Source organism: Amblyomma mixtum, chromosome 2 (assembly GCF_055824585.1).
Source record: "Amblyomma mixtum isolate Tamu chromosome 2, ASM5582458v1, whole genome shotgun sequence".
Lineage (NCBI taxonomy): Eukaryota > Metazoa > Arthropoda > Arachnida > Ixodida > Ixodidae > Amblyomma > Amblyomma mixtum.
Window position 1 is genome coordinate 202,454,570 of NC_143013.1, and position 15,905 is coordinate 202,470,474.

A 15,905-nucleotide genomic window follows, 5' to 3' on the forward strand; every position below is an offset into this window, starting at 1 on the left:
GAACATCGCTACTACTGTTTTGATAGAAAGTAGCAGGAAAGCACAAAAGTAATGCGGCTAGTTTTGCTGTGACGCGACGCGAGTCACAACTAGAAGTGTCACTCGCGTCGCATGCCACCCGCATGGCCTCATGAAGCCGTCGTGCGCAGCAAATTGGAATCGCATGCCGAGGACGAAAGTTTAGGTCCGTTGGCACTCATTCGAAGCGGTGAGGCTGCATTGGAATGGCAACTAATAAACTAGTTTTTCTGTTATTGGCGCCATCTATGAAGAAATATTGCACGAAAGGCCTCTGTGACCAATGGGAAAAGTTGTGGTATTATCGTTCATTTTCTTTTATTCGCCGAGAGAGCCACGCTGCATTTCATTCGTGGAGGGATCATGTTAGAAAAATGGCACACCCCAAGCGCTTCCTGCGCCTGTAAATGGAGGAAAGAAACTAGTAATAGCTAAAGTAGTAATAGTAATAGCGAAACTAATAATAGTAATAGTAATATCGAAAGTGAGCAGAAAAAACGCGGGAAGTGTCCGCGAAGGCTAATCATCGGCTATTTTAGCACACTACCGTAGCTTCTTTTTGTCCTTTGTTTTTCTTTTATTGTCACCTCAAGAAGACGGCGTCAGCGCTATATTTTTTTTATTTTATTTTTCTTCAGAACTCTGAGATGTGGCGACGAGACACTCACACTGTTGTGCTCCGTATTCTGTGTTCTTTCAACTGTAACTTAACTACTAAGAGCAACAAAACACAAATGTTGCGAGTTCTTTGGTTTTAAAATGCTTAACTGACGCCGATTCCTGTAAAATACTTCAGCTGGAAACGGCGAGTTCTCATTCATTTTACTTCCACACGGTAACACGAACCACATAGAAGATGTTAGCCTGCTATGTAGTCCCAGATGGAAGATAAAGGCACCTTCATACAGGAAATCTCGTTTTGAGCGATTTAGGTTAAAAACAGAAAAGAGCCTCATTTTTAAGTTTTCACTCTGCTAAAATTTCTTTTACTCCACTTTAAACAGGAGCCAGACATAAAATATGGTCAGAAATAGCTTTGGGATTCGCATCCCGTCTACAAGCCTGCTGGCACTTTTTTTGACCGGACTTGCTACTTGGCAAGGCAAGTGTATGCAGGAACGCTCTACTTAGACTGTTGTTGTACAGTTCGCTGGAAGAAATTTTTTACTGCAGTGTCCAATATATCGCACGCTCTGCGAAACAAACGCTTCTGAAACAATTTCAGTCTACGCACATCCATTTAAATAGTTTTCAGACCCCAGAGGGACGCAAAAGCCGCTTCTTGAACGGGGAAATACCACACATTGGGACAGCCAAACAATTTTACGCACTATACAAAGCCTTTACGCCTAAAAATAAAGTATCATATTGTTGCCACATCAGTTTTTCTATTCGGCTAAATTGGAGAACTTCAAGGTTTGATCAGGAAATTTTGTTGTAACAGGACGAGGAAAGAGCATTAAAAAAAGAGGCATGGTCGCGCACTGCCTTAATTTTGAAGCCATTTTTTGGAAGAAGTATATAGCGCAAGAAGGAGTATGACACTAAAGAAAATGTTGCGCAAAATTTTCTTTCGGAAGTGCAGAATGAATTTCGCACGTTTTACTTACCGATTTTGCTAGGACATTAAACCGTCACTGTGCGCATGCGCACTGTCCTGAGAAATCAAGGGTTTACACGAAATTGAAAAGCATTTTGCAGAGCCGGAGAAGCCATTGTTTGAGAAGAAGCCGCCGAGCAGAAAAAATCTGCTCTGAACCAGGAAGTAATTTTCTGCTCAGAGTCGAGGAAGTACGAAGTTTTCTTGTTGTTTTCGAACACAGAAATTTCGCAAAACGAACTAACACGGCGTTTCTAGTTGCAGTACCTAGCTATTCTAGAACAAGGCAAGGCGGAAAGACTATTTTAAGGGCCAAAAAGGCATTCGTTTACGGCGCGCCCAGCAAAAGGTGTTTTTTGCACCGGAATCAACAGGAGGAGTAACTGAACACATAATAAGAAGTGTTCACATTGATCTAGTTTTTATGACAGTAAGATATAAACTAATACATCAAACATATCTTCTAAAGAGAGTACTCTGAAGAAAGGGCCACTGCCACAGCAGCCTCTAATTGCCAGCGACCTCCCGACGAAGGCACGTGTTCGTTGCCTGGGCCCTGAATGCGGCTGATATTTTCAATGAGAAAAAATTGTCAGCGTCCATAACCGCGGGGCAGTGAGACGGCGCATTCAATTTAGCTCTTTCCTTTGTTGCTGATTTTATGTGCTTTCGGATGATGTCTGACCATTCACGAGGCTAAATGTTCTGGGATGATTCGCGGCAGCTGTCACACCGGCTTAAAGGGAGACTGAAGCACTTTTTCTGAAAATCTGGCTGGCAGCGGCATCCTATAGTTTTTCATACTGTATACTGGAATATCGTATCCAAATAAGGCAAAAACAAGCGCGAATTGCCTTTTTTAGCCGAAATATGCGGCCTGTGCCGCGGGGCACGCCGCGCGGCGCGCCGCCGCCCGTGATTGGTCAAGAGAGGTCGTGACGTCACTTTGAGGACTGGAGAAGCTGCCGATGGGGATCCGGCGCTGCGTTGGCGGCAGATCGCAGCTTTCCGTGTCCTTGTAAAAGCGAATACGGCGACTATGTTTTTTTACTGACCACCAAAGAAAAGGATACTACAGTTTGCTCATTCCACGTATCGCCTGAAACCAAAAAAAGACACAAGCAAAAAATTCTATGCCTAGCACAAGCATACGCCAGCGTCAAAGACGCGATACAGACCATGCGTAAAAGGTGCCAACACTACATCGGCTCGTATTCTCGGAAAGGAAGGGGTGCGAACAATACTCAAGTCAATTACCACCACCGGACGCCTCCTGGCTCGCCCGGAAGAGCGTCATCCTAAAGAAAAGGCCCAAAGCACTGTGTAAATCCTGTTCTCTGTACCCGGCGTTGCAGGTTGGGGCAAGAAAGTATTTCAAGTGGACGATGAAGGAGCACAAAGTTGGTGTCAAAATTAGCGAAGCGCAGTGGCCAAGCACTGCGAGGCATGTGACCACAAGATAGTGACGCAATCATAGGGCGCTGGAAACCAAGCCAAATACGCGCACAAATACGCTTCACTCCTGGCGCGTTCAGCAGATGCCAGAAAATATTAATCGCTGCCTCGGAAACGTTCGCCCTTCCTAGATTTGCAGTTTAGGTTCAGTGAAGTAGTTGCCAACTATATGTGTGTTTAAAAGCCAAGCTAGCTCCAACTCGCCCGCTGCCACAACTTGATGAAGAAACCAAGTAAGGTTGCGGTGTTTTTTTTGCAAAAACTCGGTTGGCATTCATTTCTCTCATAAATTTGCATCCGAAATCAACGTCGAACGCTTTCATTTTAATTGCTTAGCTAGGATTAAACGAGATGCCGCATATGAAGAGCTTCGATGCTTGCTTGCTTTGCTTTATTGTGCTTTGCTCTGCTTGCTTGCTTGCTTGCTTGGACACGTCGAACCGAGTATAAAATCACTAACCGAGCCTTGCTGAGCACGTCTTAGGTGGTCTGGCCGCACCTAAGCTGAGGAGAGCGACACATGCTTAAGCCTCTATAAGGTTTCTTCAGGGGCTAAGTGAGCATGTTTCTACTTTTAAAAGAGGCGCTTCTTCGGAATAGTGACACGCCTCTTATGCGCGAGGAAATCGATGGAACTGTGTCATGATTCAGCCGCGCCTTTTCGACAGAAATCTCCAGAGATCACACTAGGACAAGCTCTGCCTGTAGCCGCTCTTACGAAAGTGTTTCGAGCAGAGTAAGCTTGCTTTAGTCGGCTTGAATTCTTCGTCACAGCAGCGAGCGGTTGCGCTGCGATCTTGTGGTCTTGCGGAAAACAGTGGAAGACGACACAGTCGCGGCCGTAGCTGTTCGTGGACACGAACGCAGAGTAGCACCTGTTGAATCTGATTCTCAAAGTCGGCTGACACGCTTTGTACGTCGCAACGCACGCAGTACGAGGAACAACGCATGCAGCACGAGAAACAACGCGCGCTGAAAGCGCGCTCGGGTGCGCCGAAGCATCCCCGGCTCCTCAATATGACGTCACGCTGGCCGACATGGACGAGGTTTCCCTCTCCGCTGTTCCCCTCTCCTGCGCTCGCGCGGGGCGCGGGAAATTTAAACATCGCGTTTTTAATTGGTGATTGCGCCACTGTTTTAGCCAAAATCGAAAAAATAATTTCACAGACGTGATCAGCAATGACACTACTTCAAAACCCTAGAAGGTTAGCTGATTCGAAAACCGCCTCAGTATCCCTTTAAGCATTCTTGTCGCTTTTTTTAGCAGCTGCTGCTTGACATACTTATGTCAGTTGGCAAACTGAATTTATAGCAGACTCCAGGAGTGGCATCGGATGTGGTGCGCGATCTTTTAAATGAAACTAATAGCTGAATATACAGTACGAAAACTAGCGAAGATGTACAGGATGAGCAACTCGTAGGGTAAACACGTGAGTGTGCGGCAGCCTTCTTCGAAGGGCCAGGTCCTTTTCCGCGTACGCCACATAGCTTCGTTGCGCTGCCGTGCTAGATGCACTGGCTTTTGAAGAGGGAGGCCACACTCTCGCGTCTTCACCCCAAAAATGAATCGCCGCTCACAGGCGCTCAGTAACAACAACGTTTTCACGATACCGAAGGCATATCGAATGTGAGAATGGCAGTCAAATGAAAGCAGGTTACACATAGGCTGTGCTTCCCTGTGTTTCACTCAACAAATACCGTTGTTCACCTGGTGAAACAGGCAACTTGGAGCTCAGTCAGAATTCAAGAGATTGTCAGAGTTTCCCGACACACCGAACTGTAAGTTCTTTAAGAAGATTAAGCAAACAAGGGAAGGGGCATGAGGGGCTCGTTATAAATATGACAGAAGCCAACAGCCACAGAAACCAAGGGGCTTAGGGGATTTTTTTTTATAATTAATTTATTTATTTGTGGTGTTGATCAATTTAGAATGTTACTGAATATGTTATCGCTTAATGCTAATTGATTAGAAAAGCAGAAGAAAAAACAACCACATGCCGCCGGTGGGATCCGAACCCACGACCTCCGAATTACGCGTCCGGTGCTCTACCTCTGAGCTACGGCGACGGCTGTCAAATCTTCTGCTTTCGGGGGTATTTATGTTTACAAGTAACCTAACCTTGAGAGTGTTCATCAGCGCCACCCACGTTCATAAGCGGCGGACGTAGAACGTCCTGAGTTACCGCAGGTGTGACGTAGAGCGTCAACGAACGAAGAGGGTGGAAGCTGCGTGAGAACCCTCTTATGCTTCCTATGGCGTCAAGGCTGCCAGAACCGAGGCCCTCTCTAAGCAATTAAGCAAACAAGGGAAGGGGAATGAGGGGCTCGTTATAAATATGACAGAAGCCAACAGCCACAGAAACCAAGGGGCACAGGGGATTTTTTTTATAATTAATTTATTTAATTTGTGGTGTTGATCAATTTAGAATGTTACTGAATATGTTATCGCTTAATGCTAATTGATTAGAAAAGCAGAAGAAAAAACAACCACATGCCGCCGGTGGGATCCCAACCCACGACCTCCGAATTACGCGTCCGGTGCTCTACCTCTGAGCTACGGCGACGGCTGTCAAATCTTCTGCTTTCGGGGGTATTTATGTTTACAAGTAACCTAACCTTGAGAGTGTTCATCAGCACCACCCACGTTCATAAGCGGCGGACGTTAAATGTCCTGAGTTACCGCAGGTGTGACGTAGAACGTCATCGAACGAAGAGGGTGGAAACTGCGTGACAACCCTCTTATGCTTCCTATGGCGTCAAGGCTGCCAGAACCGAGGCCCTCGGTACTTGTAAACATAAATACCCCCGAAAGCAGAAGATTTGAAGATTCGATGACGTTCTACGTCACACCTGCGGTAACTCAGGACGTTCTACGTCCGCCGCTTATGAACGTGGGTGGCGCTGATGAACACTCTCAAGGTTAGGTTACTTGTAAACATAAATACCCCCGAAAGCAGAAGATTTGACAGCCGTCGCTGTAGCTCAGAGGTAGAGCACCGGACGCGTAAGTCGGAGGTCGTAGGTTCGGATCCCACCGGCGGCATGTGGTTGTTTTTTCTTCTGCTTTTCTAATCAATTAGCATTAAGCCATAACATATTCAGTAACATTCTAAATTGATCAACACCACTAATTAAATAAATTAATTATAAAAAAAATCCCATGTGCCCCTTGGTTTCTGTGGCTGTTGGCTTCTGTCATATTTAAGAAGATAAGGCTTTGTTTGGTTTGTGGGGGTTTAACGTCCCAAAGCGACTCAGGCTTTGAGGGGCGCCGTAGTGGCTCTGAAGTTTCGATCACCTGGGGTTCTGTAACGTGCACTGACATCGCACAGTACACGGGCTTCTAGAATTTCGCCTTCATCGAAATTCGATCGCCGCGGCCAGGATCGAACCCGCGTCTTTCGGGTCAGCAGCCGAGCACCATAACCACTGAGGAACCGCGGAGGCTCTTAGCGCACAAGGAAAGTGGTTTTGTGCTCCTACGAAGCTCTGCCTGCAGAGCTAAGACTGGGACGGCTATTAATGTTACTTTCAAGGAAGTCTGCGCCAGCCCAGCGAGGGTTCAGTGCGAGCAGCCAAGCCACACTGCCCTTCAAGGTGACTGCCGGAGCGTGGCATAAGGCCAGCGCAACATTGGAGAAGTTCGCTGCGGTCCTGCGCGCCAGCGGCAGATGAGGCATGAAGAGACCTTGTAAGCGTATGCCTAAGAGTGGATTAGCGAAACCGGCGTCTTTCTTGACATAATCGAAAGAGAACTATCCTTCAGTATTGTACTTTGCTAAGACGAACAAGCCACACTGCCCTTCAAGGTGACTGCCGGAGCGTGGCATAAGGCCAGCGCAACATTGGAGAAGTTCGCTGCGGTCCTGCGCGCCAGCGGCAGATGAGGCATGAAGAGACCTTGTAAGCGTATGCCTAAGAGCCCTGAAGTGCATTCCGTGTTGGAGCGAAGGTTAATTCGTCCTTTGTGACAGCGAGGAAACCAGGAAGTGCCTAGAAAAACGTGGTGTGGTGACCTTCCAGAACGCGTGCCTGAAAGCGTTAGGATCGTCTCTAAACTGCACAGATTCGCGTTGGATTCTCGGCATGAGAAGCATCTGCTCACACAGAAAGGCGGTGCGTGTATAGAGTAGTGCCTAACACCGATTTTAAGCTGTTTATTTCTAGGCAGAAAGGTGCGCTTTTTTGAAGATATCCCCATAAGGTGTTTCATTACACGGAAGTCATCGGGGTGCTTTACAAAGTAGCTGAAGCAGGCCTGGACGCACATTCCAATGTTGCCGAAATAGTGGATGCGTTTTGCGCTGAAAAGAAATGACTAACTGTTATGCATCTGCTGGCCGTTCTCAGATGGGATGGGGAGTGACACAAGAAGTGCCGTGCCCCAAGGTCTCACATAACCTATCGACTCGTCATCATCCTTACGTGATCCCCAGCAATTCCCCCCACCGAAGTCAATGGCGGAGGGGGTGTTTGGTTCGGGACAATGGCCCTATGCGGGCACGGGTGGCTGCCGTGCGGTATCACTCCGAAGAGGTACCTTGCACGAAAGCAGCCGTGATCACCTTTGTGGCAGTAAGCCGACAGGGTAACCGGACCTTCTTTCACACCTGGGGTGTCCCGAAGGACAACCATTCCCTGTAAGCGGCTCATATCGTGGCAGTAATGATCCCTCCAGAAACCATGGTCTGCCACACGCGTCTGCAATGTTTTGTTCGCCAAGGTGACACTGTTTACGGCACAAATGGAACCAGATCTCCTTCCGCACCCTTGCAAGTACTTAAGGGAGGCCTGGCACCCTGCTATCATATGCAGCGGCACATCTCGCTGACCAAGCCTGGTAGGAGCACTCAACTAACGACGACCCAAAATGCGCACTGAGAAAGCGCCTGCGGGATTTTCTCACGCTTCGTGGAATGGGGCTGACCTTCCCGAAGAAGGACGCCTGGGGACAACGACCGACAACGGATTGAACCAAGGGTGGACGTTCTGGGAAATAAAGGTACGGAGCCATCAACTAATTACCTGTTTCCGTCATAAGCCGTCATAGCTCGCCGCAGATGAGTGCCGCGGCGTCGCAAGGATCACATGTGTTTTCGGTGATACAGAGCCGCTTTCACTACTGCTGCTGCACTACAGGAATTAGCAGTGAACTTGCAATTTCTCCGCTCCCATTCCCAGGGGTTGACTCTGAAACGAGTGACTCCGCCTGCTACAGTGCTGTGAAACTTTGGTACCCATCTTGGGGAAATGTGCCTCGTCTTGGATTGGCCTCCGCCTGATGGATGGGAGGAAACATGGGGTGCTTAAAAACGGTGCTGAGTGCAAAAGAACGCTCTGGACCCTGTCGAAAAAGCTCATCCAGTCGCTGGACGCTATGAACTTTTAATTATTGATTCTTTGCTCTTCTGTCTTCAGTATGTAAATACGTTTCGTGAAAGTGCCATTCAATCCGCTTGTTTTCGTTTTCCCAAACATCGAAGCTTCAGTCTTTCCTCAGCCCGAAAACTGAACACACTACCAAACAGAGCTCGGGTTCAAGATATCCTGTGCGCCACGGCACTAACCTTAACGACAATTTTTTTTCGTGATGACTGCTGTTCCTGAACGTGGAAATAACCTGTTTACTCCTCCACGTGGGCTAGCGAAAGGACGTTAGTGATGAGAAGAATCTCCGGCCATAAAGGCTAGCCCGTTATAAGCACATCGCACAAGGCCCCTCTAAACCGTGTCTGAAGGCAGATCTTACCATACCGTTAGCTGTCAGTGTTGAAAAAAGTCCCCATCACAGCTAAGAAGAGTTGACGAGGCAAGGTTCCCGCGGAACATTTTGTAGAGTACGGCCAAGTGTTTGGTCGTCGAATATGCGGTGAGCTCTAAAGGTGGAGAATACGCTGTGGCATCGATGCAGTGCAAGGTGATTACCATTCCATATATATATATATATATATATATATATATATATATATATATATATATATATGTATTGTTACGTGGCGGCCAGCCGAAGAATGAGACGTGGTGAACCATGGCTATGAGATGATTTAATGACCGCTGGCCTAGCGCGGGTGCTCCGTCCCGCGCCACTGCCAGCTTCGTCTTCGTCACACTACCCGGGGCCTCCGAGCGATCGTCCCGATCGGTGACGAACAGACGGCGAAATGCGATGGTCTTGAGTGGGGGTTGAACAGGATGTAGAAGATGGTGCAGTGCTGGCCGCCACGATGAGAAAGATGAGAGAATGAGTCCCGGTCCACGAAGCATCCGGGCCGTAGGGTGCCAGGAGCTGACGGCCGAGGTCTCTGGACGCACCGAACGGCAGAGGCAGGGGGACGGTGTCTTCACGTTTGGGTCAGTGGGGTCTTGGGTCGGTGGGGTCTTGGGTCCGTCGGGTCTTGGGTCGTCGTGTAGTGTGGTCCGGGCGGGGGACGGGGCTGGGGTGAGCGTCGAGGTCGGTTCAGGTCGGGCGGGCTGGGGCACGGCCGTGCGGCGCTGACCAGGTACTCACGGCCGACGTCCACGGCAGGCCCAGGACGCCGAAGCTCCGTGACCAGGATGGCGATGAAGGGACCCCAGCACCTCACACCAAAGATGTTACGTGGCCCGAAGTCTATGTCGGCACAAGGACGACCGGAGCACAGGGTCCAGATCACAGCTAGCCCCGAGCGGCAAGCGCGCACACACTGGGCACTTCCTCTTCTTGGGGCTCTGCTCCTACTTTCGTCGATTCGTGCAAGGCTTTGCCGACATCGCCCGCCCCCTAACCAACCTTCTGAAGAAAGACACCACCTTCATCTGGGGACCCGACCAGGCACAAGCGTTTTCCAACCTGATATCGAAGCTTACTACCGCGCCAGTTCTCGCCCACTTCGATGTGACCGCTCCCACTGAAGTTCGCACCGACGCCAGTGGCTACGGCATCGGCGCTATCCTCTCACAGAGACAATCCGGAGAGCACCGTGTGATCGCGTACGCCAGCCGTCTCCTCTCTGCCCCGGAGCGGAATTACTCAATTACCGAACGCGAGTGCTTAGCTCTTGTCTGGGCTGTTGGGAAATTTCGCCCATATTTATACGGCCGCCCCTTTACAGTTGTCACTGACCACCATGCGTTGTGCTGGCTCTCTTCCTTGAAAGACCCTACAGGACGGCTTGGTCGTTGGGCACTGAGCCTGCAGCAGTACAATTACTCTGTACTCTACAAGTCTGGCCGCTTGCACGCTGATGCCGACTGCCTTTCCCGTTACCCCGTTGGCCCGTGTGACAATCTTGGCACTGACAGCGTGGATGATCTGTGCTCGCTCTCTGTCCTTGCTAACATGGCCGAAGAACAGCGCCGCGATACCGAGCTGCGCTCCATTATCGACCGCCTCAACAACGCCCCATTCGACCCTCCGATGCGCCGCTTTGTGCTCCGTGATGGAGTTTTATACCGCAGGAGCCTTAGCCAGGATGGCCCCGACCTCCTTCTCGTTGTCCCCGAGCACCTTCGCACTGCTGTCCTCCAAGAGCTGCATGATCTTCCCACTGCTGGTCACTTGGGTGTCTCCCGTACTTTCGACCGCGTGCGTCGTCGATTCTTTTGGCCGCGCCTCTACCGCTGTGTACGCCGCTATGTTGCTGCCTGCGATGAGTGCCAGCGCCGGAAACGCCCCACCACTCTGTCAGCCGGTCTGCTTCAGCCCATTGACGTCCCACCCGAACCTTTCCATCGCGTCGGCTTAGACCTTTTGGGACCATTTCCGGAATCCGCCTCGGGCAACAAATGGATAGCTGTTGCCACAGACTACGCTACACGTTACGCGATCACACGCGCACTGTCCACCAGTACGGCTACTGATGTTGCCGACTTTCTTTTGACCGACCTTATCCTACATCATGGAGCTCCCCGTCAACTTCTGACCGACCGAGGCCGATGCTTTCTGTCCAGAGTTGTCGCTGACATTCTTCGATCGTGCTCTACGAAACATAAGCTCACCACCGCCTACCACCCGCAGACGAACGGCCTCACAGAACGCTTCAATCGCACTCTCACCGATATGCTGGCTATGTACGTTTCTCCGGACCATCGCGACTGGGATACCGCTCTCCCCTATGTGACCTTCGCCTACAACTCCTCCCGCCATGACACTGCCGGTTACTCCCCTTTTTATCTTTTGTATGGCCGCGAGCCCCTGCTGCCTCTGGACACGCTGCTTCCCACTTCTACTGCTCCGCCGTCTGCTTACGCCCACGACGCCATTACCCGCGCTGACCACGCTCGCCAACTCGCACGCTCCCGGCTCCTCGCTTCCCAGACCTCTCAGCAGGAATTCTACAACCGCCGTCACCGTGTGGTCTCCTTCACCCCTGGCTCCCTCGTCTTGCTTTGCTCGCCATCTCGCCGCGTTGGGCTCTCTGAAAAACTTCTGTCCCGCTACATCGGCCCGTACCGTGTCCTGCGCCAAGTCACCGCAGTCACCTACGAGATCGCTCCGGCCTTCCCCGGTGCCACGTCCTCTCAGCATCAGACCGATGTTGTGCACGTCTCTCGCCTCAAGCCCTACGTCTTGCAGTCCCCCTCACTGCCGTGATGAGCACCGAGACGGTGCTTTTCCGACCGGGGGGCCATGCAACGGATAATCTCCGTGAAGACGACGCAGAGGAAGTGCCCAGTGTGTGCGCGCTTGCCGCTCGGGGCTAGCTGTGATCTGGACCCTGTGCTCCGGTCGTCCTTGTGCCGACATAGACTTCGGGCCACGTAACAGTATATATGTATATATATATTTACGGTGCACTTTTTAATCTATGCATATTTTTCTAGAAAAAGCTGTTAAAGGTACAGAAATGCGATCTGTGAAGGCTGTATGTACGGCATGGCGGACATTACGTATGTTGTAGTAGGCAGTTAAAAGACGAGTTTTTTATTGTTTCTAACTAATTTATTTTATTTTATTTTATTTTTGGTTTTAGGGCACAAATATTATATGCCAGAACTGTAGGCATTCAACACCACGGGCCAACTTAGTTTTCAATATTGTCACGTTGTATTGACGGCAATCCAGCGGTCAGTAAGACACCAGAAAGACTTGCAAACGAAGCTCTTTATTTGGGCTGACTTGTGCCCGCAGAAGAACCGAATGACTCGGCGGCGGCGTAATCAACAAACGGGCTCGTCAGTCGTCGAAGTACGAATGCCCGCCGCTCGCGGCATCGCTCAATTTAAAGCCGGCAAAGAAACTTCCAGATAGCAGGACAAGATCATCTACAGTAATCTGGAAAAACCTAGATGCAGCCTTTCATGGCTGCGATCAATCGAGATTAGACTGGTCGCTTCTCGCGTCACGAACAAAAATGATAACAGCCCTTTCCTGCAGCCTTGAGCGTGAACGAACAAACACTACAATGATACGTGGCATTACCCCCCTTCCAAAAAAGCATCGTCTCGATGCTTTAAAATGAAAATAAACACGGAAAATGAAACTTCGAGTGCTTTAGCGTTCATAATATGGCTTCAGGCGTACGACATGTACGACTTCCGGGCGTGGGTGGCGTCGCTGAGATGCTGTCGTGGCGTAGGGGATGACTTCATAGTCGAGGTCACCGATGGGACGGAGAACCCTGTACGGGCCAAAGTAGCGTCGCAGCAACTTTTCGCTCAATCCACGGCGGCGAACTGACGTCCATATCCAAACCCGATCATCTGGCTTGTAATGCGTGTCTCGTCGGCGCAGATTGTAGCGTCGGGCGTCGGTGTGCTGCTGGTCTTGAATGCGAAGCCGCGCAAGTCTTCGGGCTTCCTCGGCACGATGAAGGTAGGCGGCGACGTCGAGGTTGTCTTCGTCTGAAACGTGCGGGAGCATTGCGTCGAGTGTTGCCGTGGGCTTCCTGCCGTTTACCAGCTGGAATGGGGTAAACCTGGTTGTCTCCTGGACGGCAGTATTATAAGCGAAGATCACGTAGGGCAGAATCGAGTCCCACGTCTTGTGTTCGGCGTCGATGTACATGGAGAGCATGTCTGCGATGGTCTTGTTCAGACGCTCTGTGAGTCCGTTGGTTTGTGGATGATAGGCAGTGGTCCTCCGATGGCTTGTCTGGCTGTAGTTTAAAATGGCTTGCGTCAGCTCCGCTGTAAACGCCGTTCCTCTGTCTGTGATGAGCACTTCCGGGGCGCCGTGTCGCAGGAGAATCTGTTCGACAAAAAATTTTGCGACTTCTGTTGCGGTACCACTAGGCAACGCTTTTGCTTCGGCGTAGCGGGTCATGTAGTCGGTGGCCACGATGATCCACTTGTTTCCTGATGAAGAGGTCGGAAAGGGGCCGAGGAGGTCCATCCCTATTTGCTGAAAGGGCTTAGTTGGCGGTGGTATGGGGTTCAGGAGTCCGGCTGGTCTAGTCGGAGGCGTTTTGCGTCGCTGACACTCACGGCACGTTTTCACGTAATGGGAAACGTCGGTAGCTAGCCGTGGCCAATAGTACTTCTCCTGGATGCGGTGCAACGTACGAGCAATCCCTAGATGTCCTGCAGTCGGCTCATCATGACATGCCTGCATAATTTCTTGCCTGAGATTTTTGGGCACGACAAGAAGATGCACTGTCCTGTTCGGCGCGAAGTTCTTCTTCAGGAGGACATTATTGTGAAGGACGAAGGACGACAGTTGCCGCTTGAACCCTCGGGGAGGCGTTGCGGTCTTGCCTTTCAGATAATCAACTAGGCTTTGCAAGTCAGGATCCGAGTGCTGCTGCTGCGCGAAACAGCTGGCGCTTACCGGTCCTAAGAAAGCGTCGTCGTCTTCCTCTTCGGGTGCTGCGTCGACAGGAGCTCGTGACAAGCAGTCTGCATCGGAATGCTTGCGGCCAGATTTGTAGACTACAGTTATGTCGAATTCTTGAAGACGCAGGCTCCAACGAGCAAGGCGGCCGGAGGGATCTTTCAAATTGGCCAGCCAGCACAGAGCATGGTGATCGCTCACAACCTTGAATGGTCGTACGTATAGGTAGGGGCGAAATTTGGACGTGGCCCAAATAATGGCGAGACATTCTTTCTCTGTCGTCGAATAGTTGGCTTCGGCTCTCGACAGTGAACGGCTAGCGTACGCGATAACTTTCTCCTGTCTGCCATTTTTCTGAACGAGGACCGCTCCTAAGCCCACCCCGCTTGCATCGGTATGAACTTCGGTTTCGGCGTTTTCATCAAAGTGCCCGAGCACAGGAGGGGACTGTAAGCGGCGCTTCAGCTCTTTGAAAGCTTCCTCTTGTGGCGTTTCCCATTTAAAAGGCACGTCAGCCTTGGTAAGTTTAGTCAAAGGTTCAGCGATGTGCGAAAAGGTTTTGACGAATCGTCGGTAATAAGCGCACAATCCAAGGAATCTGCGTATAGCCTTCTTGTCATTAGGCTGTGGAAACTCTGCGATCGCAGCCGTCTTCTGGGGGTCTGGGCGAACTCCATCCTTGCTTACGACGTGACCAAGGAACAGCAGCTCCTCGTAGGCGTAGTGGCACTTCTCTGGTTTCAGTGTCAGGCCTGAACACTTGATCGTTTCCAGCACTATCCGAAGCCTTCTGAGGTGGTCTTCAAAGCTTGAGGAGAAGACAACAACGTCATCTAAGTAGACTAGGCAAATCTGCCACTGCAAGCCTGCGAGCACCGTATCCATCACTCGCTGGAACGTCGCTGGGGCAGAGCAGAGGCCGAAGGGCATCACCTTGAACTCGAAGAGTCCGTCTGGCGTGATGAACGCAGTCTTCTCGCGATCTCTTTCATCGACTTCAATTTGCCAGTAGCCGCTCTTCAGGTCCATCGATGAGAAGTACTTAGCGTTGCACAGCCGGTCCAGTGTATCGTCGATGCGGGGTAGGGGGTAGACATCCTTCTTCGTAATGTTGTTCAGGCGGCGGTAATCGACGCAAAAGCGAAGGGTGCCGTCTCTCTTTTTCACTAGGACGACCGGCGCTGCCCAGGGGCTCCTCGATGGCTGTATGACGTCGTCACGAAGCATTTCCTCAACTTGCTTGCGGATAGCTTGGCGTTCTAGCGGCGATACGCGGTAGGGGCTCTGTCGGAGTGGTCGTGCGTGTTCGTCTGTGACAATGCGGTGCTTCGCAAGCCGGGTTCGTCGCACATTCCATGCTGATGAGAAGCAATCGGTGTACCTTTGAAGAAGACTGCGTATTTGGTCTTGTCTGCTCCGGGGTAATGCCGGGTTGATGTCGAACGTGGGTTGATGGCCTTGGTCAGATGGTTCTGTGGGTTGGTCGGGTAGGGCAAATACGTCTCTGATGTCTGCCAGCTCGTCGAGGAAAGCGATCGTCGTACCTTTGTTTAGATGCCGGTATTCTTCGGTGAAGTTGGTTAGCAACACCTGGGCTTGGCCATGTCGGATTTCGGCGACTCCTCTTGCGACGCCCAATCCTCGATCCAGGAGTAACTGGGTGCTCCCCTCGATGACGCATTCGGCATTTTCGATGTCTCCAGTACCTATGCAGGCGAGGACACTTGATCGGGGCGGCACGCTCAATGCTTCGTCGAGGACGTTTAAGGCAACGTGATGAGTCGCGCTCGTCGCAACAGGTATGGCTTTGTCCGTGGAAAGCTTGATCGACTTAGATCGAAGGTCGATGATCGCTCGATGTTCATTCAGGAAGTCCATTCCCAAAATCACGTCTCGCGAGCACTGCTGTAGAATCAGGAAGGTTGTCGCATAGGTTCTCCCGTTTACAGTAACTCTCGCGGTGCAGCGTCCTGACGGCGTAATCAGGTTGCCACCTGCGGTGCGGATCAGCGGGCCATCCCAAGTTGTTGTTACCTTCCTTAGTCGGACAGCGAGCGGCCCACTCATGACAGAGTAGTCAGT